A 25,672-nucleotide genomic window follows, 5' to 3' on the forward strand; every position below is an offset into this window, starting at 1 on the left:
TATTTTTCGAAGAAGCCAAAGCATTCTGGACGTGACAAAATGTGCATTCCATACAACTCTTTTTAGTAAGTTATGTATCTAATGTATGTAATTTAGTGTCAAATTCTCCGTTTTCATGTGATGTTCTCAACTAAGGTTTACCTACACGTGTATGTCTTTCATGTTATTGCTAAATAGAAGTTGAAACAAACATTTGCACGGATGAGGGTCCAGAGACTATATAAGACCCTTACAATGAATTATTATTGATTGGCAGTGTTCTTGAATTGTTTTTCTATTTGTATACTTATCGTCATAGACTGCCCTATCAATATCTGTTTTTCATCTCAAAATGTGCCGGCAGGGGCGGATCCAAGAAATCCGTAAAGGGGAAGCTCCTTTCCAAAATAAAGGGGGGTGCACGAACCCCCTCCCCATGTTTTCTTTTTATTTCTTTTGTTTTAAGCAAAAATAAAGAGGGAGCGCGCACCCCAAGCGCCCCCCTCTGGATCCGCCACTGTAACCGCGTGCCGTTAAATCAAAATTAACTAATAAACGAATAACGTGTCGATTGCATTTGGACTGACTAAACAGGTGGTGTCGATGTACCCCAGTCCATCACTCCATGCAACACTCCAAGTCCCGGTACCCCTCCACGAGAGAACATCTTATCCATCGATGCTGTAGAGATCAGAGGCGAGGATAACCTGGTTAATCTGGTCATCTCCTGTCACGTGAACTTCACTGATCAGCCGTCCCCGTACCTCCACACGTACACCATCGGTACTGAGACTACGACTCTATCGTCATCAAGCTCCGGCTCAGCCATCCTCTCACCACGCCCTAACGCCTGCATCGAACTCACGTGCTCCGCAACGAACGGTATTGCAACGACCTCAGCCACGCTAACACACTGTCCTCGAGGTAAGTAGTCTTCATACAATGTGCACTTTAACAGTGCCACAATTCTGTCTTTGTTTTGTTTTTGCTTTTTATTTCTTGTTTTGTTTTTTTACTGCAGCCAAAGGCCACTATAGGTTACGTTAAACTATGTTGTAACAACTAAAAGGAACTCTTAGTTGCCTATAAATTTCCATACAATTTCCTCTGGTCGTGTCTTACAATATTTTGTGTGTTACAAAAAACTAAATAAAACGATATCAGATATTGATCATGCTCGCTCACACATCCATTCCTACAGGCTACACGTTTCTTTTCATTTTTGTCTTTATAAATCGCGTCAGCCGAGTCATGTGATGAAACACATTGTTGTTGGCATTGCACACTTTACTGCTAGGTATGATGAAAATCATGATTATCGGCTGGTATTTGCTCCATGTAACACATGCTTTGTGGATGTAACTGTCAGTCTCTTACAAACTGAGTGCAAAGTATGTAAAAATTTTCCCTCTACCCTTTCTGTTCATCTGCGATAACTCTCAGACTTAAGGTACATCCATTCTAATTTCTGATTGGTGATCGGTTCCTGGTTTAGACAGTAATCAATATATCAACTGATCATATTTTATACAACAGATAAGCCACCAGAAAGAATCATCAATGTGTCGTTTGAGACTCAAGAAGCTGCTGAAACAAGTCTCATCATTACTTGCCACGTGGATCAAGAAGACCAACCCTTTCCACCAATCAACACGTACCTCATTGCAGTCGACGACAGCGTCATTTCCGATTCAGCTTCTCCTACGGTGACGATAGACGCTCAACCCAACACATGCATCGATGTCGTGTGTACTGGCATAAACGAATATGGAGAGACTGAAATGACCAAGACCTACTGTCCCCCACAACCAGGTAAATACAAAACACTTTTTTTTTTCTTGCTTATATTGAACGAACAGTAAAGTAAGAAAACAATGCGCAATACTAGTCAGAAAGCTTGGCCAAAAGTACTGTACATTCTCAGAGCTTACCTGAAGGTTGTGGCTTCGTAATTTGTTACATTCGATTACATACAATACATCGGGCCACAGTGATATCGACGTACCACCTTCGTTCTGCATACCCACTACTTAGCAGGGAGGGCGCTTCAGGAATAATACCGACTTTTATTAAGTTACATTTCCGAAATAAACAAACAAACTTATTATCCCATCAAGATGCGTCAGCCAGGCGATTTCCTTGACAGAGCTTTTCGATGTATAGCAAGCGAATTGAGATGAATTTTGAGCCCTTACAAGTAGGCCTACCATGTTTTAGCTGTAAGGTGCCAACAGTAAACATCAAAACTGCTGATATCATCACTTTCCATATCGCTATTGCATCACTGATGACAGTATGATAAGGAAAATTCTAAGCAGGTTTTTCCATGGTCTGTATTAATATTTAACCATTTCCCGTTTTACTACCTTGTCTCATTCTAGAAGCCGGTCCCGAACAACCTGGTAGCAACATCCTTAGGATCCAAACAACGGAAATCAGAGGTGAAGGAAACCTGGTAACTCTAATCATCACCTGTCATGTTGACCTCTCAGACCAGCCTTACCCACATCTCCACACATACACCATTACAGCTGATAACGACACCTTGTCCTCCTCCAGCTGTGCCTCAGCGATCCTGTCTCCACTCCCCGATGTCTGCATCAATGTCACGTGTTCTGCGACCAACGGAATCGGAGACACGTTGTCATGGATGGAGCATTGTCGGACAGAAATTCCTTCTGGTAAGTTAAAGTATCATGGCTTTTCCTTCTCGAAGCAAAACATACAGTGCGTAAACGGGCCTAAAAGTGTTCCTATAAGTACCTGACAATCATCATTATTTTTATCGCACTTCTTTCAGATTTGTATGTATGATGGCTATCAGAAATCTCTAGTCACTTCACGGGGTACAGAAGAAGGTAATAATCTGTGAGCACTGAGACAAGAGAGGGCGCTAGAGAGTTTTTTTAAGGGTTACAAGCAAATGAAGTACTTGTCACGTGATCCATGATCGTCACAGATCACCTTCTGCATCTGTATTATCGTCTGATGTTACTATACTTACAGCAAGTTTTATACCGTTAGGTTGGAACAGCACACTTAATTTGAACAGCACGACAGTAGGATTGTTTTTTTTTTTAATGTCGTATTTCCTTCCATGATTATTCTGCGACCTTTTGACATAATATACAATGCTTTAGATGAGGTAGAAAAAGACTTAAATCGACAATTTAAAACAGATATGTGACAGTAAGGAATGCATCATTGCGCTCTTTGTCACAAATTATACTTAAACAGCGTTTAAGTTGTTAGCTAGTTCAGAAAAGAAAAAAAAGTCCGAGCTAAAAACCGCGCAGTACTGAGGGAATGCAGGGGAACTGTAACACAACAAGAAGAAAACGCTACCGTTGTCCATTGGTGCTTTATCGATAGGGGGTCCCATAGCTAGCCCTCATCGACGGGTCCTTCAACAATCATCGACCACGTACGCTCTTCTCGTCGTCGTTTTCATCCTCTCCATCATCACCTGCTTCACTGTCCTCGTGAAGAGAAAAAATGTCTTCTGATTGAGGTGAGTATATTCATAGCGTGTTTTATTCACTGAATCCGTGCGCTTTGAAAAATTTATCAAGTAGAATGTTATAACATTCACAATTACTTACTATTTGCTAGGTTTAGTACTTGGCAAGAATCCCTGATACTCCTGGGTAAGCTTACTTGGAATCATCACCTAGATAGAATTATGAGAGAGGCAGACGAGACGAAAGCGGTAATCGAAAGAAATGAGGATATTGACTTCCATCGGGGGAAAAAATACACTCGTTGGTTTGACATGCTGTGTTCCTCCATAGACATTTTAGAACACGCTTAGCTTCATCTATGTTGCTACTCTTACATTTCATCAATGACTTAAGATTTTATTGCAGTAATAAGATAGATATACCATGTCCCCCTTTTCATGATTTATTTTCTTGTCGCATTTTAGATGTATATTCACTGCCTGTATTGCGTTTCACTTTCCTACCGCAGAAGTGCCTCAAATAATATTCTTTAATTGACTGGTACGCACTGCCTTTTGTAGAGAAATTTGATTTTGTTAAGAACACACAGTACTGCTTACCATATTTGTTTATCTTCAGTTGACACCATACCCTGCATGTTTACATTTCTTTGACAACAATTTTAAGATCCCTTTATGACATTTGCCTGCAGGTATGGAAAGCTGCGAGGGTCAAAATGAGGGAAAGCCTTGGATGCACACCAACAATATTTTCTCCGAATGAAGAATCATAATTTGTACACTTTGTATCTTAACTCACTCTGAAATCATTCACATGTTATTATTTCTTATCTGTAGTTTCGAAAATAGATTTATTGCCTATTAATAATCTTTATGTCATTGGAAGTGACCTGAAACGAGATGAAGAGCATGTCTTCAAAGCACAAGTAGTCAGTGGAATAATAATTGTGATGCAACTGTCGTTAATCTCATGTTCATCGTAGTATTGTCGATAAATTTTACCGTGTATTGATTTGATGTACAAAATTCCTGATAAGTCTGATATAAGATGTATGATCTCTCGCCTACTTACATTTATAATAAATGTTGATTGCACTTTATTTAGTGAGTGGCAATGTCTATAGCGTACTTTTGTGATAGTTTATTTTATCTGACTGTTTATGTTGCAACATTATCTAAGGCTATTTTCCCAGTCAAGCTTTGCTTATGAAGATGGTCCTCTGCTTGTCAAAATCATTAATTTCTCAAAACCTTGTTCAAAGTATTTTCTCTGCTAGTGTACCTTCAACTTGACATCGCATTGTATATTTACTTAATACGTTTTGACTAATTGAACACAATATAATGAATATTGATGGGTATGATTCATTTAATTATGCCGACACTATGTTAATTTTAGTTTCATGTATTGTTGATCGAAAACAGAAATAGAACTGAACAAGAAACTACTTTACTTCATATGATTTAATTCTACGTCACATTACTTAGATGTGTATTATACAAAATAGAAGGCTCGATATTAACTTTTTCTTTTGGGGCCCATTCGGGCCATCAGAATAATTGAATTGCATTTTTCTATGGCCCGAAAAATAAAGAAAAGCGTAACAAGTGAACTATTTTTATAAAACATTAAGATGATACAATAAATCATGATAATTGTTTGAATATTTACAGGTTCGACAATGTGTGTCAAATGCCACGCGGTATACTGTGACTAAGAAGTAAGAAAGTAACACATAAGAAAATTAAAATGACTGTGAACCTTGACAATTATGCAAAAATTGGCAGGTATGTTAAAGGGGCTCACAAACACGTACTTTGTTATTGAAGTGGTTGCCCAACATCTATTTCTGGGAGCCCCGGACCACAGGGCTACATCAAATGTTGAGCCTTGTATAACGTCTGTTCATTATGTAAACGAAGTAGAGCAATTATTTTTAATGACATCATTGGTGGTACTTTCGGTTTCCTTGAAGTATCTTACAATGTATGTAAAGCAATCAGTTGCGCTTCTGTTCTTTTTATAGTGTCTTATGTTTTCATCCTCTCTCTCTCTCTTTTCCATAAATGAGATGTAATATTCTTTTGATTTTTTGCATGGCCCGCAGTGATCTTAGTGAATGATGGTCACGTCAATAAATAAACTGCTGGTTCAACAGAGAAACCTAATGTATGTGTAGTTCTGATTCGGTGTTCGTCGTATATATATCAACCCTCTCTGTAAAAAAAAAAAAAAAAAAAATCAACATGACTGTTGAAAATTGTGACGAACAAACTAAGATAGTTGTAACACCAACGTATAGCGAGAAATTCATGTTGAAAGTTATTAAAAGTGAATCGTAACTCATGAATAATGACATTAGTACACAAACTCACACACACGCACGCGCGTGGACGCGAACACACACACATACATATATACATATATATATGATACATTAATATATTTATACAAATATATATATATATATATATATATATATACATTTGTATATATATATATATATATATATATATATATATATGAACGTGTAGAACAAGATTTCTTAAACGTAATTATCAATTGCCATTTTAGGCAGCTTTACAATAACATCAAGATCAATCGACTGCTTAGTCATTGTACAGGCCATGCACCTAATTGGTTTAGGCTAAAATGGGATGTCATATGAAAGGATATAATTGAGGCAACTCGTGCAAACAGCAGATTGGGTGATATTCATGATTAGTGTTACAAAACTTTTAGGCCGCCTTTGAATTTCAAACTACGAGTGCGCGTCAGGAAATTCATAGATATCACGAGGCACACAATCAAATTCATCCTGAAGTACCATCCAAGTTGGTCACAGAGATAAATGTTTTATCGTCAAGAAATGAGAAACAAAAAACAAATAATATTTTTCACTACATTGAAACATATCGTTACACCTATGATACATGGAAATAATAATGATAATGATACGATGTAAGCATGACTTTTGTGCGAATCAACACATGAAGGTATACAAGTGTATGTTATTATGTATGACGTATCTATGTCTGTAGCTGTACATCTGTATGAGTGTCTTTTTTCATGGATCTACATCTTGTATCTGTGTGTGTGTGTGTGTGTGTGTGTGTGTGTGTGTGTGTGTGGTTTGTTGGTCCATGAGTTCTGTATGATATACATTCGTCTGTGTGAGTTATCCACATGGAATATATGTCATTGATCAATTTGACCAAACTTTCGTGAGCTAATAATTGAGTACTCCAACATGATAGAAGAAAAAAAGCACCTGAATAAAAAGTGACGAGATGGGCATATTTCGGTATTGATAAAAGCATACCTAATAATAGTGATAACAATATTAACAACGCAGTGACCTCCTCATCAATATCTACACAGTCCATTATTGTATCCAAGTGCCTCAAACTGCCTTCATGATGATGTACTCTTGTAAGATATAAACAGTTTGATCACAAAAGCAAAGCGGCAACAGCATATCCATGTATCGTTTATTTTCCATAAGCACATCTTGCTAAGAACAAGAAGCAGGAATTACGAAGAAATTCAATAGGCAATGTACGAAAGCTGCGGTCATAACTCAAAATTCATGAACACATTTGCTTCCTGAGATCCAGATATTGAAGCTTAATGGTGAATGTAATTTGAGGTACCAAATTTTTCACACCAATCCTTTCTTACCATTACATATCTTAAATGATATTTAAAAATCGTCAATCTTGAAATCAGTTTATGCGTCTTGACAGACGCGGTGTATGCACAGCTGAAGGAGACAATCATGATAATCAGTGATCACGTGTTTTCATCTTCGTCAGTTTTCGTGAAATTTCTGTGAGGAGAAGAAGCAGTTAATGTGAATGATATGAATCTTTATTTCAATTTCACACTTAGGTCCTCCATTAAACGGCACACTTTCCATCAGGTTTCATGAGCAAGTAGACATTCAGAACCGAACATCCCTCGACATCGAATGTCACGTGATTTCCAGGGACAAACCATTTCCGGCTATCGAGTCTTACGTCATCTCGGCTGATGACGTCATTTTGTCGCGTTCTTCATCTCCTCGCACTACCATATCACCTCGTCCTAGATGGTGTATCCAAGTGTCTTGTGTTGGAAGCAACGGGATTGGCGAAACAACAGCATCCACAATATACTGTCCAAAAGGTAATATCAGGTGTAAAATCAGCTGTAACAAGTGTGCAATAATACTCTTTTAGACAGATGAAACTAAACTAAGTTTGAAGCAAAAACACTCAAAATAATCACTTTAATTGGGTATTTCTTGAACTTCACTGTTTTTAAAGATCCACCTGTCGCCGAAATAATATCTGTGGAATTCCTTGAGAAAAGACTACCCAGCAATGCAGTCAGCCTCTCCATCACCTGTCACGTGGACTCGCGAGACCAGCCGTTTCCTCGTCTGCACACTTTCATCATCCAAACGGAGACTGGGACGGAGTCTAACACAAACTCTCTCATCCTATCACCCCGCCCCGAATGGTGCATGAACGTCACTTGTATTGGTCAGAATGACTACGGGTCGACTTCTTCTATCGAGACCTACTGCCCAAGAGGTGAGGGATGCAAATTGTAGGATACTTGAACCAACGTCAGCATTTTTCGTTTGGCTTCTTAAGACTAGAATCCGAAGGAACATTCATGTTTAATATGTCAACCTTGAAACGTATAGGCTTTTTTTTGTTTCCCCTGATAAACCATTCACAGTTGAAGTTTAAATGCAATTAAGTGCTCAAGAGATAGATTACACATTCAAGCACATAACATCATCAACAACAACAACAACAAAGGCGGAAATTGCTTCATCAAAACCGACAAACATCATTTTATTCCTACTCCGAGAAATTCTTGCCGTAAAGGTAAGATACCATAGTTGCCTTTACTTCATTCTTTTCTTCCAAATCACTTTAATGTGTATATCTCTTGTCTTTAATGACTGCGACATTTTCAATGTTACGTGCTGACAGATCATATCTAGATGCGTTCCCTTTTTTTCTTTTGTTTTTGGCTCTCTTTCTCTCTCCCTCTCTTTGGAACACATGTTAATAGATTCACCTCGCCCTGCAATAATCGACATTCAGCTGGAAGAGAAACTGGGCAAAAATAACAAACCAATATTGGTCATAAACTGTCACGTAAATGAAACGATTGTGCTTCATCCTCCACTGCATACTTTCGAAGTCAAAGTTGGAAAGAAGACTGTATCATTGTCAACCAGACCATCGACCACTATATCGACAAGGCCTGAAAACTGTACCGTAGTAACTTGCACTGGAACCAACGATCTCGGTTCGACAAACACTACGGAAAGATATTGCCCTACAGGTGAAGCAGATTTAAATCAAATCATACGCGTGCTTGTATCATAGATATGTGTGTGTGTTTTCCTTAACTGTAATGTACATATACGTATTATGTATAATACTTGCATGTTATTTTCAGTCACTTCAGATCATCGCTATAGACACATGTTGTCATTACAAACAGCTATGATAAAAGATCTCAATTCATTCTGTACGGTTTACAACTATACGTCTACCGGAAACTTGGTTACCCGTAGAAACGTCAGAAATCTCCTTAGTAAAGAAGTGACAGTTTCAGGGACAAGAGAGATTATTCATGGAAACGTAAATAACAAAATGAACATTTATTAGTTTAATAGGAGAAAAGCGTCTTTTCTCCTTTGTAACTCAGTATTTGCGTATCAAACTTTAAAGAAGCCAAAGTAATAAGATTGCAATCAGAGTACACAGAAAAAGGCTCCATAGCAAAGGGAAACGAGAGAGAGAGAGAGAGAGAGAGAGAGAGAGAGAGAGAAAGACTTTTAATGTCCAGCATTATGTCAGAAACAGTAGTAGTTACCTAATAAATCAACAGAGGAGAATGTAAACTTAGATTTGACCCTAGAAGTCTACATGTTTGAAAGTGAAACGAGATTTTCTGAAAGTTGAAAGTGCAAATGTCATAACTAAATCTCTTGGCCTACAAGAGAAATAAGAAAAAGAATGAAAAAGAAATTGAAATACAATATAGAGGCCTGCATATAAACACCAGTTACATATTTAACTGTAATGTTGAAGTATACATTTGATCAAAAGAAAAACGGTAATTCAATGATATTTCCGTTCAGTTTAACTTTGGGAAGAAAAAGTGTAAAGATTTCTGATTGCCGATGTTGAGTTCTATAGTGATTAACGTATTCCATCACAACTGAAGCTTCGTGTCAATGTTCATGAAATTTTTTATCTTGGATACATGAGGGCTCTTCTGGCAATCAAGTTATTATATGAACATTTGTGGCAGAAAGTCGTATCTTCCTTATTTCTAATGTCATTCACCCATTACACTTGATCTTGATAGATCCACCAGAAGAAGGTCTGATTTCAATCCTAGTGGAAAACGACACGGATACCACCAATGTTATCACCTGTTTCATTGATTCATCGGTTCAACCCAAACATCCTATCAACATTTTTGGTATCGAGGTAAACGGTGACAGCATGATCTCCTCATCGAAAAATGCGTCAGTCATTGTGACGTCACGTCAGAACAGATGTCTTAACATCAGATGCACCGGAAGCAATGTCCATGGGTCAACGACCTCTGTTAGTTTGCATTGTCCCAGAGGTACGTGATATATGACCTTCTAAACACAGACGATGAGTGTGAGCCCTATATGATTTATTCAAAAGATTGCCGTGGAAAGCTTACCTGGTACTAAAATAACTCATCCCCAATTTCCATTAAACCATGTCAGCCATTATCATTGCTACGCAAGAATTTATAGATGAATATTATAAAATAGAGACACACAATTTAATCTTATAATATCCTAATTGAATTAGTCGTATATATAAAGAGCTGCTCTTTCATTCTTTTGACGATGCTGTAATTCAATACTTTCAAAGATTTTCGGCAGCTCATCGCGTCTATACATCCTCCGGTGTAAAAGAACCGGGAAATAACTGCTATTTGTCACTTTCATTACTATTACTGCACAGTGATTACTTAGAACAATATGAAGATTATATATTTCATTCTTTTCATATTCAATCAACTTTATAATCTTTGTTGTTGTTTACATCACCATCCGGAGTGGGTAGCTACTGCTTTCATGGAGACAGGCATAAACTCTTCACTGCACTCATACTCGCTTGTTTCTCCAATGTCTCCTGAATACCTTAACAGATGATGTGATTGAGATCAAGTTGTCCGAGTATACGTCCGATGACAATGTGACGGTTGTCGTTATTCTGTGTCACGTGACCGAAGATTACCAGCCCCACCCTGATTTCCACCAGTACGTGATTACAGCAGACAACCTGACGCTCTCAAGAGGCAGATCTCCGTGGGTCTATCTCAGCCCCAAACCTGAGAAATGTGTTTCTGTCACTTGTAGCGCCCTCAACGCCTTCGGTTTCATCACTGCATCGGAAATTCATTGTCCAACTGGTAGGCGTTTGGTGACAATATCATCATATACAAATTTCTCGGATTTACTTACGTTTACTCTTTTAATAAGACGAAGAATTAAATAGAGCCATTTCCTGCTTTCTTTTCAAGACTTACACATGGTTAGCTGTATATCATTAAAAAGGGAATACTCCTGTATACTTTTCTTACTCTCTCTATCTATGTAAGCATACTTAATATATTTGTGTACTACGCAAAATATAGTACGTGTAGTGCCAATTTCCAAGTACATGTAAACCTAAATTTTTGCATGGGATTTGCTTTGTTAGATCGGATGGAGACAGAGTCTGAGAGAACTGAAAAATGCATATCACTTTCAAATCACTTAACAAAAGAGTGAGAAAGACAATTGTTTCGTTCCTATTTGAGTAGAATTTGAGTTTCCATTTACACACGAAATTCAAATACATAATAATGAGGGAGATAACACGTGTAAAAATGAAATGTGCTACATAGCTTTTAAAATAATGTAGTTAAGAAAATGCTAAAACCTGATGGTGGAATGAACTGGCTGGTTTGTACTATGTGAAATGGGACTGGGAATTTAAACACGGTTTTATCCTGATATTCACAGCAATACACAGTGCACTCCCATTATAACGAGCACGGTTATAACAAAATAAGATTTCACGCTGTAACATTGTCTGTTCTATTTTTTTTCATTGCCGATTTGTTCGGTTATAACCAAATTTCGATACAACGAAAGAAAACTGCCGGAGTCCACTATATCATTGTAGCGACCACTTATTAGAGAGGCAGAGAAAAATGTAAGACGCGTTTCATGTCACCACATTTTAATTTTGTTGTTGTGCGATTGTACACATCAAGTTTATTTCACCTTTGCATGAATTTACAAACAAGAACCACAATCTGATGAGATGACAAGTTGATGAAAAAGAAACGTCATTTTCACAACATCCCTTTACGTCTGTCTGTCTGTCTGTTTCTCCAGACTACGTACATGTAACTGGAATCCTGCAAACAATGTCGACAACGTACGCCCTCCTCATCGTCCTATTCGTTCTCGCTGTTTTGGTGTGCGTCGTCACCGTCATGCAGAGGAAGAAAGACACGCCCAAAGTAACAGGTTTGTCTGGAATCTGTGACAGAAAAGAGTTTTATGCGAATATACAGTTTTATCCTGGCTTTCTCTAGGTCATTTTATTTTGAAACAAATCTTATTGTTTCCGTGTGAGCTGCATTTGAGAAATATAATATTGTGATAATTATAATATTATACGCAAACGACCGCCGAATGGTAATTCTTGACGAAATGTACAACCTGAAAGTCTGGGCAGAATGCAACGCAAATTTGAAATTGGAAAACCTTTTTACTAATGCGACTGGAATAATCATATAATTACGTAGAATTCGGTCGAAGAGAGAAAAGCGTTGAGCTCCTACTAGAGATACCCAGCTAAGTACCAAACTCAAAGACATCTACTAGTGACCTTCTCATTTAATCCCCAAACATTCTTCAAATCAATCGAAAACAATAAAATAGAGAAATGTGACAATGATAACAAAGGTGTCAACACTTCAATATCGGTAGCTCATCCATAATATCAGATACAGAAACCCCATATCAGCTGTCTAGATCAGACACGTCAGAAACTGTAATGCGCCGTAGACCTCAATTGACTGCAGGGACAATTTCATAGGGATTTTATTTCAAGCTTTAACATTCGTTGCTTTTTGCCCTGTATAGACTTACAATGACGTAAACCCTTCTAAGATGTTTGTTTCCAGCTTTGCTCAGAAATATATATCATCCTTTCTTTGTCATAGAGACAATTAGCATCTATGTATCCCTAGACTTATGTGATACAAGTAGAAGAACATATCAGCAGCACGCTACCTTTTGTTGCTATCAGTCATTAAACATTGCATCACATGTTTTCCTTGTCTTTCAGATCGACTTTATGAGGACAAAATCTTGAAATGAGGACGCTGGACAAATGGAGAAGATGGCAAAGTGTAATACACAGTGTAATGTCAGACATTGTAAGAACAAGTACGACCTATATTGTCCATATTCTATCTGGGTGCTTGAATACGTTTTATAGTACATACATCATGTCCAGAGCATGCTCCTCTCTCCCCCACCCCAACACCTACCTCGTCTCCAGTAGATATAAAGAGACTTGAAAGGAAACACAAGTCCAAATCTTAAGTGAAACTTGCCAGTGAAGCGTTATCCATCTACTTTAGGTGTAATCTCACCAGTGTTTTCATTTTATGACGGACCGACCTATTATAGCGAAGTCCGAAATCAAAGTGTGATATAGCTTGCACAACTTTTGAAAAGGTATACTTTATACCCAAATAATCATCCCGTTTTTAATGGCATCAAATGCTGCCATCTTTCAGTTGCGTTCAGAATATATCTGTTTATATGGGTATAATTTCACCAGTATTTTCATACGAATTATGAGGGACCAACCTACCATAGCAAAGGCTGAACTCAAAGTGTTATATATATTATAGTTTGTACAACTTTAAAGACGTAGTTAATAATCTATTTTCACCACTTTTGAATAAGGTACTTCATATACCCCAATAATCGTCCTGTTCTTATTGGCATCTAAAGTCATCTTCCAGTTCCGTTCAGAATACGTTTCCTGCAAGAGGTGCATTTCCAGTTTGACCGTGGTTTGAATATTCTGGCATGGCCTTCTAGTCGGCTGTCATTTCTTGCTACAATAAAACCACTCATGTTCCAGAGTCCCACCATCAATTTAAGTCCCCTTCCTTTAACACAGCTGAATTTATTTCAAGTTTATTTTTTCTATGCAAGTATCAAATATTAAGTCTCTTATGTTCCTGGAACCTAGGCGTCTATATAAGTGTGATTTAAGCATCTGTACAACTTCCGTAAAAAGAAGTTTTTTCTATAATATTTTGTTTTACTTTCGTTATTATCCTCGACTATGCAAATGCTTATCATTTGGATATATCTAATGGCGTGGATTGGAACAAAAAAAAAAGTGGAATTAATAAACATCCCTCTGACAGCATGATGTAAAATGTGAAATAAAACTATCAAACGTGTTTGCCATTTTTTTAATAATTCGCAATATACAAATAATAGTAGTAATCGTAGTAGTAGTAGTAGCAAAAGACGAAGAAATAGAAGAAGAAACGGTAGTTTTAAGAATACAATATTCATTTCAGTCATAATGTTATCATGGAATCGATTTCTTCGTTCGAAATAAACTAGTATACGCACATGCATGTCACAATTATGGGGTTTTCGTATAATTGGTTTCAGCTTGGTTTCATTCATTTCGTTTTGTTGTCGTTGTTCAGAAGATGTCTGTAGCTATTGCACACTGGTATTATATACCTGTAATTTTTCCACCGCTGGCGGCGCATGGCACGAAAGTCATCTAGGTTTTACCAGGTCAAGGAGGAATGTGACATGTTATCTGCAGAGTACTGTATGCAAATGATAAACTGAATCGTCCAGGACGTGTTGTATGAGCATTAAAAATCAATTACGCAATTGCACACTGCTGTGAAGTTATATTCATCCTCATTTTGTTTTAAGTGTCTTGGTTTTACTAGCACAAGGAATGTCACAATAGCAAGTAAACGAATTTGCCATGCTAGTACTTGTATAGTAACATATTATTAAAATGAATTCTGGTAATGCCTGTGAGTTTATTTGTTTGTGTGTGTGTGAGTAGACATGTGTGTGTTTTGAGCCTGTGTACGTTCACTGTAGCATGATGGTTTCATTGTTTAATCTGGGACCTGTTTCATAAAGAGTTACAATCGATCTTAAGCATGATTTATTTAGTGTAACAGTTTCACACCATACGAGAACGAGACAAGAAAACAAAACAAAACAAAACAAAACCCTCTCGATTACAGAGTTCAACCTGTGAGCTGAAAATGAGAAAAGATTCAACTTACGAACTTTTTGTGTGTAGTGACCCCGTCATGGTGAAGTAATTCAGCAGAGAGTAATAATTAGTCCATGGGCCAGGCCAGATATTGGTACCACCTGGTACTGGTACCTGGTACCAACCTTTTTGGTGTCATTTTCTTTGTCGGGCATAGATATGCTTATCAAGCTATGATAGCATTTCCAAATGAGTAGCTTAGTCATAATAAATTATATATTGAATTTTTAACCAAGTTGGTCTCGTTGTTATATCCCTATATTTCTGAATCGAAACTAACCGCTATACAAAGAAGAGCGCTGTCTTCTGTATGTTCACAGGTGTTCTATTGTAAACGCGGTGCGCTTAGTCTTTATTCAAGGCAGCGAAGGAAATATCCAAAGGTTATGATGTCCACACCGCTTAGTCTTTATTCAAGACGGCGAAGGGAATATCCAAAGCTTATGATACAGTGTATATCCTTTTATCTAAAAACAACGACAACAAAAAAGCAATTCCTCGTGAATTTTACCATATTTTTCAATTATTTATCATTTTCCGGTGAAAACGCTACGGTGAAAACGCTAACACCACGCCAATGTCGCTTTATTTCCATTCAACACTAAAAGATAATGCAAAAACAATGCACCGGTACACTACAATACATTATAATGAATAACATTGTAAATAAAAGAAGTGATTTTTGTTTAAAACTGATGTGTTTGTTGAGAGGGTAGTATAAAAACACTATAAATAATCCCTTTTATGAGGAACTTTAGATATGATAACGGTACATTGGTCTAGATAAAGACTAAGCGCACTGCGTGACAGCTGTGGACATCATAACCCTTTGGATATTCCCTTCGCTGCCTTGAATAAAGACTAAGCGCACCGCGTTTACAACAGAACACCTGTGGACATACGGAAGACAGTGCTCTCCTTTGTATACCGGTTAGTTTCGATTCAGAAGTATAGGGATATAAAAACGAGACCAAGTTGGTTTAAAAATCATTTATTATGACTAAGCTACTTATTTGGAAATGCTATCATAGCTTGGAAATGCTATCATAGCTTGATAAGCATGTCTATGCCCGACAAACAAAATGACACCAAAAAGGTTTCGCCACCTCAGGTGGTACCAATAACCCATTTTTCGGGTCTAGGCCCATGGACTAAATATTCAATGTTACATTATCCCTTCCTCTCGCATAACTGTTTTATACACGACTTGTTTGTGGATGTGCGTTAGATGAACACCTATATTATGGAACGGCTGTGTGTGTGTCTGTGTGTGTATGTGTGTGTTTATGAATATGTGGATTTGCAGTTAACATTGCGGACTTCCGTCACAATGTAATATGTGATGATGATGATGATGATCCACAGCATTTGTATGGCGCCATATATCTGTCACAGAAACATTCAAAGGCGCAGACTCCTCCAAGACAGTTAGCAATTAAATGTCTGGTGAAAAATGTGAGTCTTGAGTGAGGCTTTGAAGTGATCCAGTTTGTCAATTTCACGGAGGAAAGATGGGAGGGAGTTCCATAGGCGAGGAGCAATAGAGGAAAACGCCCGGTCTCCGTATCCCTTGAGATGTGTGATGGGCACCTGGAGAGTGAGGCCAGATGAACGAAGGCCAGGGCGAGGCTGCCGTCGCTCAATTAGGGAAGACAGGTATCCTGGGGCCAGACCATGAATGGCCTTAAAAGTGAGAAGTAAGATCTTGAAATCAATTCTGTTCTTGATGGGAAGCCAATGCAGCTCAGCCAGGACAGGGGTAATGTGATCATACTTCCTCAGCCCGGTGAGCAAGCGTGCTGCTGCATTCTGTACTGCTTGAAGTCTGTTCAAGGTTGCAGATGGAAGGCCAGCTAGGAGACTGTTACAAAAATCCAGTCTTGATGTTATGAGTGAATGAATGATGCTTTCTGCTGCTATCCTTGTAAGCAGAGGTCTAATAGCTGCGATGCTACGAAGCTGGAAGTAAGCAGTCTGGCATACCTGCGAAACATGCCTATCCATCCTCATAGACTGGTCAAAGTAGACCCCAAGGTTACGGACGTTATCTGCAGGAGAGACAGACACATCACCGACGTGAAAATCCATGGAGACGATCTTGTTTCTCATTTGTGGAGAAGAAATGATGAGGCATTCAGTCTTGTCGTCATTGAGTTTCATGAAGTTCTTCACCATCCATTGTCGGATATCTGACAGGCATTCAGTCATCCTCGTAGCTGCTGCTGTTTCTTCAGCTGCCACTCTTGGATCGAATGTCACATAAAGTTGAGTGTCATCTGCATAGAAGTGGGGTTCTAAGCCATGCTGACGTGCTATGTTCCCAAGGGGGGAAGTGTATAGTGTAAAGAGTAATGGTCCGAGGACTGAACCTTGTGGGATGCCACAGGTCAGGAAGGCCTGCTCTGACAGAGTTCCATTGATGTTCACAGACTGTCTTCGGCAATGGAGATAAGATCTGAACCATTGAAGGGCAGTGGCGCCAACTTTGAAATCCTGCTGCAGCCTGTGAATGAGGACTTTGTGATCAATTGTGTCAAATGCAGCTGACAAATCCAAGAGAAGTACCATGGCTGCTTTCTTGTTGTCAACTGCTCGCAAGATGTCATCAGCTATTTTCAGAAGGGCTGTCTCTACGCTGTGGTGTCTCTTATAAGCAGACTGCATCGGCTCATAGAGTTTGCAGACCTGGAGATGTGACATTAGTCTTTTGGCAACTACTTTCTCGAGGACTTTGGCAAGGAATGGCAAGTTAGATATAGGTCGGTAGCTGCTCATCTTATCCGGATCTAAGGGTGTCTTCTCATAATATGTATGACTATGCTTCGTATCTCCCTTTAAAGGGATGGTATAGTTTTGGTTAAGAAAGGGGATTCAGATTTTAACTTTTTTGCGAGATAATTAGAAACCACTTATGAAATATTAAAGAACATACGATTTTTAGAGGAATTCAAAGTCTATTTTAAGAAAATTGGTTTTGAAATGACTTAGATATTCAAAAAAAAGTAAAACAAAGTGGGGGGACTTACCTTTTATTAGGTCCTCTTTGTTGGTTTTTTTTTTTATATCTCAGCCACTTCAAAACCATTTTTTCTCAAATAAACATTAGATTCTTCTCAGAATTGCATGCTCTTCGATAAATATTTCCTAGGAGGTTTCTCATTATCTTAAAAAGAAAATTGGAAACCTGAATCCCAATCTCAACCAAAACTATTCCATCCCTTTAATCTAAGTATGATTGGGCAGAACATGGTAATGATAATTCACGAAAAATAAACCGTACCTCCATGGTTGAATGCCGGTGCTTGCATAAATCTGGAAGTGTTTTTCCGGGCACCTGATTATCAAAATGTTTTAACTAACTGAAACGTCGTAGAATTTATGTTGCAGAAGTTGGACAAGTGTGTGTGTGTGTGTGTGTGTGTGTGTCTGTGTGTCTGTGTGTGTCTGTGTGTGTGTGTGTGTTTGTGTGTGGCTGCCATCCCATCCTTTCAGATTTCTTTTATTGTGCGCCTCTTTTCACATGCTACGCATCTTTAGAAATGAACTAAAAACTGAGACAGATACAACATTCCCATGTTCAAGAGAGTAATATCCTCATTGTTTATAGAGAGAACGAACATATCCCATCAATTACCTCGAAAAGAATTTGTCTGTTGATCATAAATGACTGACATAGTATGACAGATTTTTCACTACTAAACGTCACGCGTAGTAGAGAGCAGATTGCATGCATTCTGCCAAATGCGGAAGTAAACCACGGCTGGTCTAAAATTGAGTGAAATTCGTTTGAAACTTAATAGGGAGAGGAATGGGGTATCATTGATGTGGTGTCAAATTATGGTTCTTTGGCTCTCTTTACAAACGCATCTCCTGGCAAAGTCAATAAGAACTGCTTCATGTGTTTTGTTAGGTAATACGAAAGAACAACAATCCACTACGTGATATTACGATATTACGGAAATCTTTGGCTGTATGTGCCCCAAGTGATATCCAATAATGACTTAATGTTCCAATCCAAAGAGGAAGTCAGATTGATTTATTCATTTTATAGGACGCAATGAATGTACAACCACTAAGCGGTGAAAATTAAGCAAATTGCACGATTTTTCTTGTCAATTTGAGACAATAATATAATAAATATTGCATTGACTTTCCCTAGCTGAGTAAGACGGAAACAAAACATTGAAGTCTCAGTCATACCTTGGCAAAATGTGACAAAAAGAACACATACTTGATTTTAACTTGTCTGTTTTTAAGCTAAATGAAAAAGACACACATTCACGGCCCCAAACTCAGTAAATTCAGAACTTCTTTTAAATTGAATGCAGTTAGGAAACTTGGTTGCTTATTCACGAATTTGAATGACCGACGAGATTCCGTCGCCAGCTTGAGATGAATATGAATGCTCATTGCTGAAATGTGTGCTCCTCTCTTAAATTTTGATGCTCCGATAGTGAATTTGAATGCTCCGATGGTGAATTTGAATGCTTCGATAGTGAATCCAAATGACCAGATTTTGAAATTGATTCCTAATTCAGTTCTGCGAGCATGGAATGCGTGAAATAAGCCAGTTCGGGGTTCCAGTTTGAGCATGAGCAGAAAAAAGTCATTTGTACCGAGAGACAGGTTGGTTTTTAATTTGACTGAGATAAGCATTTGTAATGTTATGATTATTCATGTAATCCATATAAATGGTGCCTGCCAATACATCCACCTGACAGCAAACCTGGTATTTGGCAATGTTAACAGAAAAAAGTTTGTTAATGTATTCAAAACAGCACAATGAAATGGATGCTTCCCAAAGTGTTGAATGACAACCATTCTGGTCACTTCATCTACACAGGTTCATTCTTTGTTAGAATACAAGTTCCACAAATTGCTATGTTGGGCAAGCTGCTGCATTATGTCGCTTTGATTTGAGTGAATGTCACGATGTGACTGAGAGTGCGAGTGTGGAATGTGTGAGATTCCTTTGTTCAGGCAAGCCATCAGGTGGGAAATGGGGACAGCAGGCGTAAACAGCATAGAAATTTAGAATCGGGCAAGCCAGGTGGAGAGAAGTGGTTAGGGAGAAAGGACAGTGTGGAAGAAAGAGGGAGGCTCAGTGGAGTCAGGGTAGAATGGCTAATGTAGAAAGGGAGAGTTGGTAGGAGAGAATAGGTATTTAGTTAGGGGGAGATAGTTGGGATAGATAGGTTTAAAGCCAAAAGGAGGAATTAGTTGGAAAGAAAAGGGACATGTAATAAAAAGGGGAAAGCTATTTGGAACCAGTTTAAGCACAGTAGAGGGTGGAGTTATATTAGAGGCGACAAGGAAAGTAAATTTGGAGGGAAAAATCAGTTGGATCTGAACATCTGTCAGAGCAAGACATGCTCTTCTAACTCACTGGTGATAGGAGTAGAGAGGTAGCTGATCGGCCTACAACGCAGCGCTGCATTTCAGGCAGGAGAGTCATGGCACAGCAGCCCCACGCATTAAGGCAGGGCACGCGCAAGACATGCTGCAGGCACTGACAACAGCTGAAGTCTCCTCCTCACCATTACTTCAGGGTCTGAACACCAAATCAGATGTAAGTAGTTTTGTAGCTGTATTAATTTGTTTTTGCAATATTCGGAGTCCGTCATTATTGTTATATATATATATATATATTTTTTTTTTTTTTGTATATAGAGATTTTTGTTATGTTCGCTGGTTCACTATAATAATATGTGGATTAAGAATGTTAGAGTAAAGATTGTGCTATATATCAGATTGGATATGTTGTATAAGAGTGCAATAGGATTTGTTGTAGTTTGGCAAGAAGGCAGGCCAAGTCAGCAGGTGAATGTTATAGGTGGAATGGTTAAATTTACCGCGATAGCTGTGGATACAATGTATTTTGGTTTTCTATGGTTGTATCAGGAAAATACAATCCAGGTTTTGTTGTTCATAATTAAAGTGAATGAGGTTAGAAGTTTGTTAAGTGATAAGTTAAAATGTAATTTTGGTTGCTGAAGGATTTAAAGGTTAGTTATAATGAGAAAGGGATATATGTTAAGAGAATACAGTTCAGCTGGTTTTTGATTGAGATAGTTTATATGAGATGATCTGTCATGTTTATATGTTAAGTGAGTTATGAGTATATACATGGCGATGGTTTATTTCTGTAGTATGTATATATAGGCTAGGTCTGTTTGTCATGGTGGAAGTATACAGGAGCATTATTAAGTATAAGGAAGTATTGAACTGTGGTTCATGATTGATATTACCCTGTGAATATATAATGTTATGAGAGGTGGTTATAATGTCCCCTTATAGATCGACACTGACGAGCTGGGCTCGACGTCATCGCTAATACGCTCGACGTCATCGCTAATACGCTCGACGGAATCCTCACTACATCGACGGAATCATCGTTATCTCGACGGCATAGCAAATACGCTCCGCGGAATCACCGTCAGGTAACTCAACGGCATCATATTGACGGCATCACCATTAGCTCAACGGCATCTCGGTTAGCGTGAGGGCAATTCCCGCTACCCGGACAGAATTCCCGTACCTTGGTAGTCCTCCGGTGCAAGCGGTGGCATCTCGGTCGACACGACGACAACTCCCGCCAGCCGGACGACATCCTCGACATCGCAATTATCCAGGCAACTTCTGCATTACCGCACAGACTAGTTCACACCCCCCCCCCCCCATTCCCGTCGGACAGTATACATAGAAACCACACGTGCGCACAGTAAAGTATTGAACCACAGGTATTTTATTCAACCCGGGTCTAGGATGTGTTTATAAGATTAGTCTAGGATGTGTTTACATGAGGAAAGGATTTATTAGCATATTATATTATCTCATTGGATTGCTCCTGAACGTTTCTATAATTTCTTTGGTGTAAATACGAACGCAATTGTAATAGTTTTTATTGTGGGAAAGTATTGTAGAAATATATATTTTGTTTATGAAGTCTTGTTGGAAAAATAAATAGCATAGGAGCTGCATTTTTTGTTCAGTAAACTCACGAAGTGTTGAAGTGTATTAATTACAGTGTATCTCATAGCAGAACCAGACTTATCGTCAGTCGTAGATAAATACAGATCTTAGAGCTGACAGTGAAGTGCCTAACCAACTGAGAAAAATGAAAGGTCATTTGTACCCATGTGCACATGAGCTATCTCCGAACTGGCTTCTTGAATGCTCGGAATAAGAACTTGAATGAAAAAATTATGAGATTGACTGGGAAAACCTATACTAGCAGAGTCATAAGAAACATTTTGCTCAAGAATTAAACATATGAGAGAAAATCCTAGACAACATACTGACATAGTAATGAAGTAAATTTCCCGTTTTGTTTAGGATTTACTGATGGCCAATAAAAAAAGAATTAACAAAACATCTCAGACATTTCGGTGTTGTGCTGATAGGAGTTACTTTATACCAATTTAAACTTTATGTATAAAAGCGGTATATTTTACATTCTTATAGAGAAATAATTGATCTTATAAGAAACAGCAGGAATATGTGTCCTTTTGATATTAAGTTTGTATCATATAGTTGATATTCAGATTTGAAGTTTTTCCTTACAAAACAAAATAGACTTATCATTGACACAACTCTGCAGTAGTCTAGGAAATTGATGTTATGGTGGTGTGTGTGAATTTGTCCATCGAAATGAACGAAGGACTGGAGGTATAAAGAAGAAATAAATCATAATGTCGATAATGTGTTTCTCCAGTAACTTTTTGAGGCAGTGTTGCGAAGTATCACAGAGTACTTCGTCAGGTGTACTGATACTTAATGGACTTTCTCACATGGTGACACTAAATTAGGGTCTAAAATTTGTCAGCTCTCATCAGAAGTATCCACACGTCAATATACTTAAACGCCACCTATCAGGATGTTTTGCTTTGTGTGTTTGTTCATTTGTTTGTTTATTTTTTTCATTTCCTATACTATGTATAAAATGCTGTATTTTGTAATTGTATGGTTTTTGAATTACACGGACTCACAGAAGAACAGCCATTGGCAAAAGCGAGTGACCAGTGGTGACATAATAAACTCACACTAAACTCAACAACCTGAATCTCTAATGGTCATCTATTATTATGTTGACAGTGTAACAAGAAATCATACACGTCGTGTTGATTTTTGAAACCAGGATGTATCGTATTGATGACACATGTATGACATCAGATTAGTCGTTGTTACGAGCACACAGGAAACGGGGGTTCATGTAGCAAACTGATATACTTTGTGATTACCGATTTACATCAATATCAACGTGTCACGGAGCAACTAAATAAAGTAGTTCCACACACAATTATTCACATAGAAAGCCAGAAATCATACTGAAAAGGATGATAACAGCCTACACATATTTAGATTTGATAGGTTACCTCGTGTGTAATGTTCATTGGGCAAATGTTTTGAGCTGTCATACAAGTACTAAACAATAACTGCAAACGCGGATCAATCTTATATAGGAAAAGTGTGCGATGGTCGAATGGTCTACAAGCACGCAGGAATAAAAGACCGCCAGTGAAAGCGGACATCAGGCGGTCGAGCTTGCCAACATTTTAACGCCGCATTGCAGCGTAAATTGTTCGTTCTCATTAAATTTGTATCCATTGATTCGACATTTTCAGGTTACGGTAAGTTTTCCATCACCATCCCCTATATCGGTAAGATAGGAACATCAAAAAGCATTCGACTTCTATAATCTTATCAAATTCAACGAAAGCTGATTTCTGCAGTCATTCCGTTAAGTTTTATACACTGCCACTATTTCCTGGTTTACATAATCTATTTCTAACGTCTTTTTTAAAGCACTAACAACAAACTGTATTCTTTTTTTAATGTGTCACTACAAAATAGAATAATAAATACGAAATACAATAATGTAAATCATTTTCGCTCTTTCACTTCGAGCTGTTATCAATGTTGCTAACTACTTCTGTTTTTATTTCTTTTTCTACCTTCTATCTTTATCAGCAGGATTCATCGGCGTTTGAGAATGATGGCTGATAGACGAAGATTATTCCTTCTTGGAATATTTTCAATCGCCATCCCCTTTATTGGTAAGATATGAACATCAAAACGGATTCACAACTAATCTTTATATATATATGTATTATGCATATACATATATTTCACAGCAAACTTAGTTTTGGACTTAGAATTTAATTGCCAATTCAATAGGTTGCTGTACTTTTTTTTTTTTGTTGATATTCCTTTTCTCATGGATTCTTCTCTTTTTACGTGTTTTTTATCTTAAGTCAATCAAGCCGCATTATTTTCTTTTACTTTCTTTTGCTTTTATCTTATTTAGGCGGAACCAGCGTGACTCTGGAAGTGCCAAGCCCTCTGACACCAAACCAAGAAGTTACGGCTGTCTGTACGGCCGATAAAGTCTTTGGCTCAGAACGCGTGTTTTGGTACTTAAATGGCGTAAAGATTACCGATGGCGTGCAAACGACGAGTACAGTAGATAGCTTGATCAACAGATATTATATAGAGAATCTGAGAGAAAATTTTGACATAAATTCTAGATATTCTAAAGTGCGCAATTACGTTGCTCATTAGAAATATATTTTGATTTCACACAGTTTTTACCATAGTTTTTAGGCATTTCAATGATATTTTTGAAAAACTGGTTGGATTTCGGCATCATTTTCTGCCATCCTTCGCGCATTCCTCTCCCTGGAGCGTTGCCCAGAATGTCGCGTCGTCCTTCAAACCCGTGACGTCAGAGGACGAGTGGGATTCCCTTTCCAAGGTCTTTCAAGCTAACTGAAATAAGACATAATGGGTTCATTCTGGAGATGTTGAACGCAGTACATGTGTACATGAGAAGGCATTATATAAAATACGTCTATTTTGAAATCATTTAGATAAAGTTAAACTTTATATTTTTTTTTCATCTCCACCGCCGATAATAACTGTACTAATATTTGATTTTTCGGATGTCAAATCCATATTTCACATGTTCTTATAAGATTTTACAATTTCATTGTAGTTCAGCGATAATTATTGCGGGCGGCCTTTACCTGTGCAGTTCCTCAAAAAATTGTCAAGGACTTTCGATGAAAAATAAAGAATACATTTCATTTCATTTCCTTTTCATTTATTTTCCACATCCTGATAAAAAGCATTTACAAAAAATACATATAGGAACGATACATACACAGTAGCACATTGGAACAATACAGGAAAAATGTTCAACTTACAATTTCACGACAGACAAACGCAACATAAGAGCAGTTATTTCAGTTTGTGGGGGGATCAACATAGACCGTTGGTCTTTCTATGGCTGAGCCAAATATTACAGCAAAGAATAGTTACGTTAATGCAATGAATTAATGCAAGAAAACTATACTACAGAAAGTACACAATACATGGAAGAAGGCAAGAGTCATCAAAGTGTGGTGCTTATACACTGAATAAAACTTGAAATTTATAGTATATCTTTATGAAGAAGAAAGAATTTGTAACTTCTTTTAAATATTGTAAGTCTATCAAACTACTTTATTACATTTGGCAAATCATTCCATAGAACAGGTCCCGTATATTTGAAAGTGCATTTTGAAATGCAGTATTTAGAATTTGGGATATAAAATCTATTCATCTGTCTAGTATTGTAATCATTCTTATTTTGGATTAAGGAAGTATCAAGAAACCTTGGCAAAATATTGTTCATACATGTGTACATGAAAACAGAGAGAAAGAATTTGTTCATATCAAAAATCGTCAATAAGTTAAGTTCTTTGAATAAAAGACCTGTGTGGCTAAAAAAAAAATGGTCTTTTACTAATCACACGGATTGCACGCTTTTGTAAAATGAAATACGCTCTA

This window comes from Diadema antillarum, unplaced genomic scaffold (genome assembly GCF_040938485.1).
Source record: "Diadema antillarum isolate AM-2024a unplaced genomic scaffold, OU_Dant_1.0 seq00001293_RagTag, whole genome shotgun sequence".
NCBI classification, from domain to species: Eukaryota; Metazoa; Echinodermata; class Echinoidea; order Diadematoida; family Diadematidae; genus Diadema; species Diadema antillarum.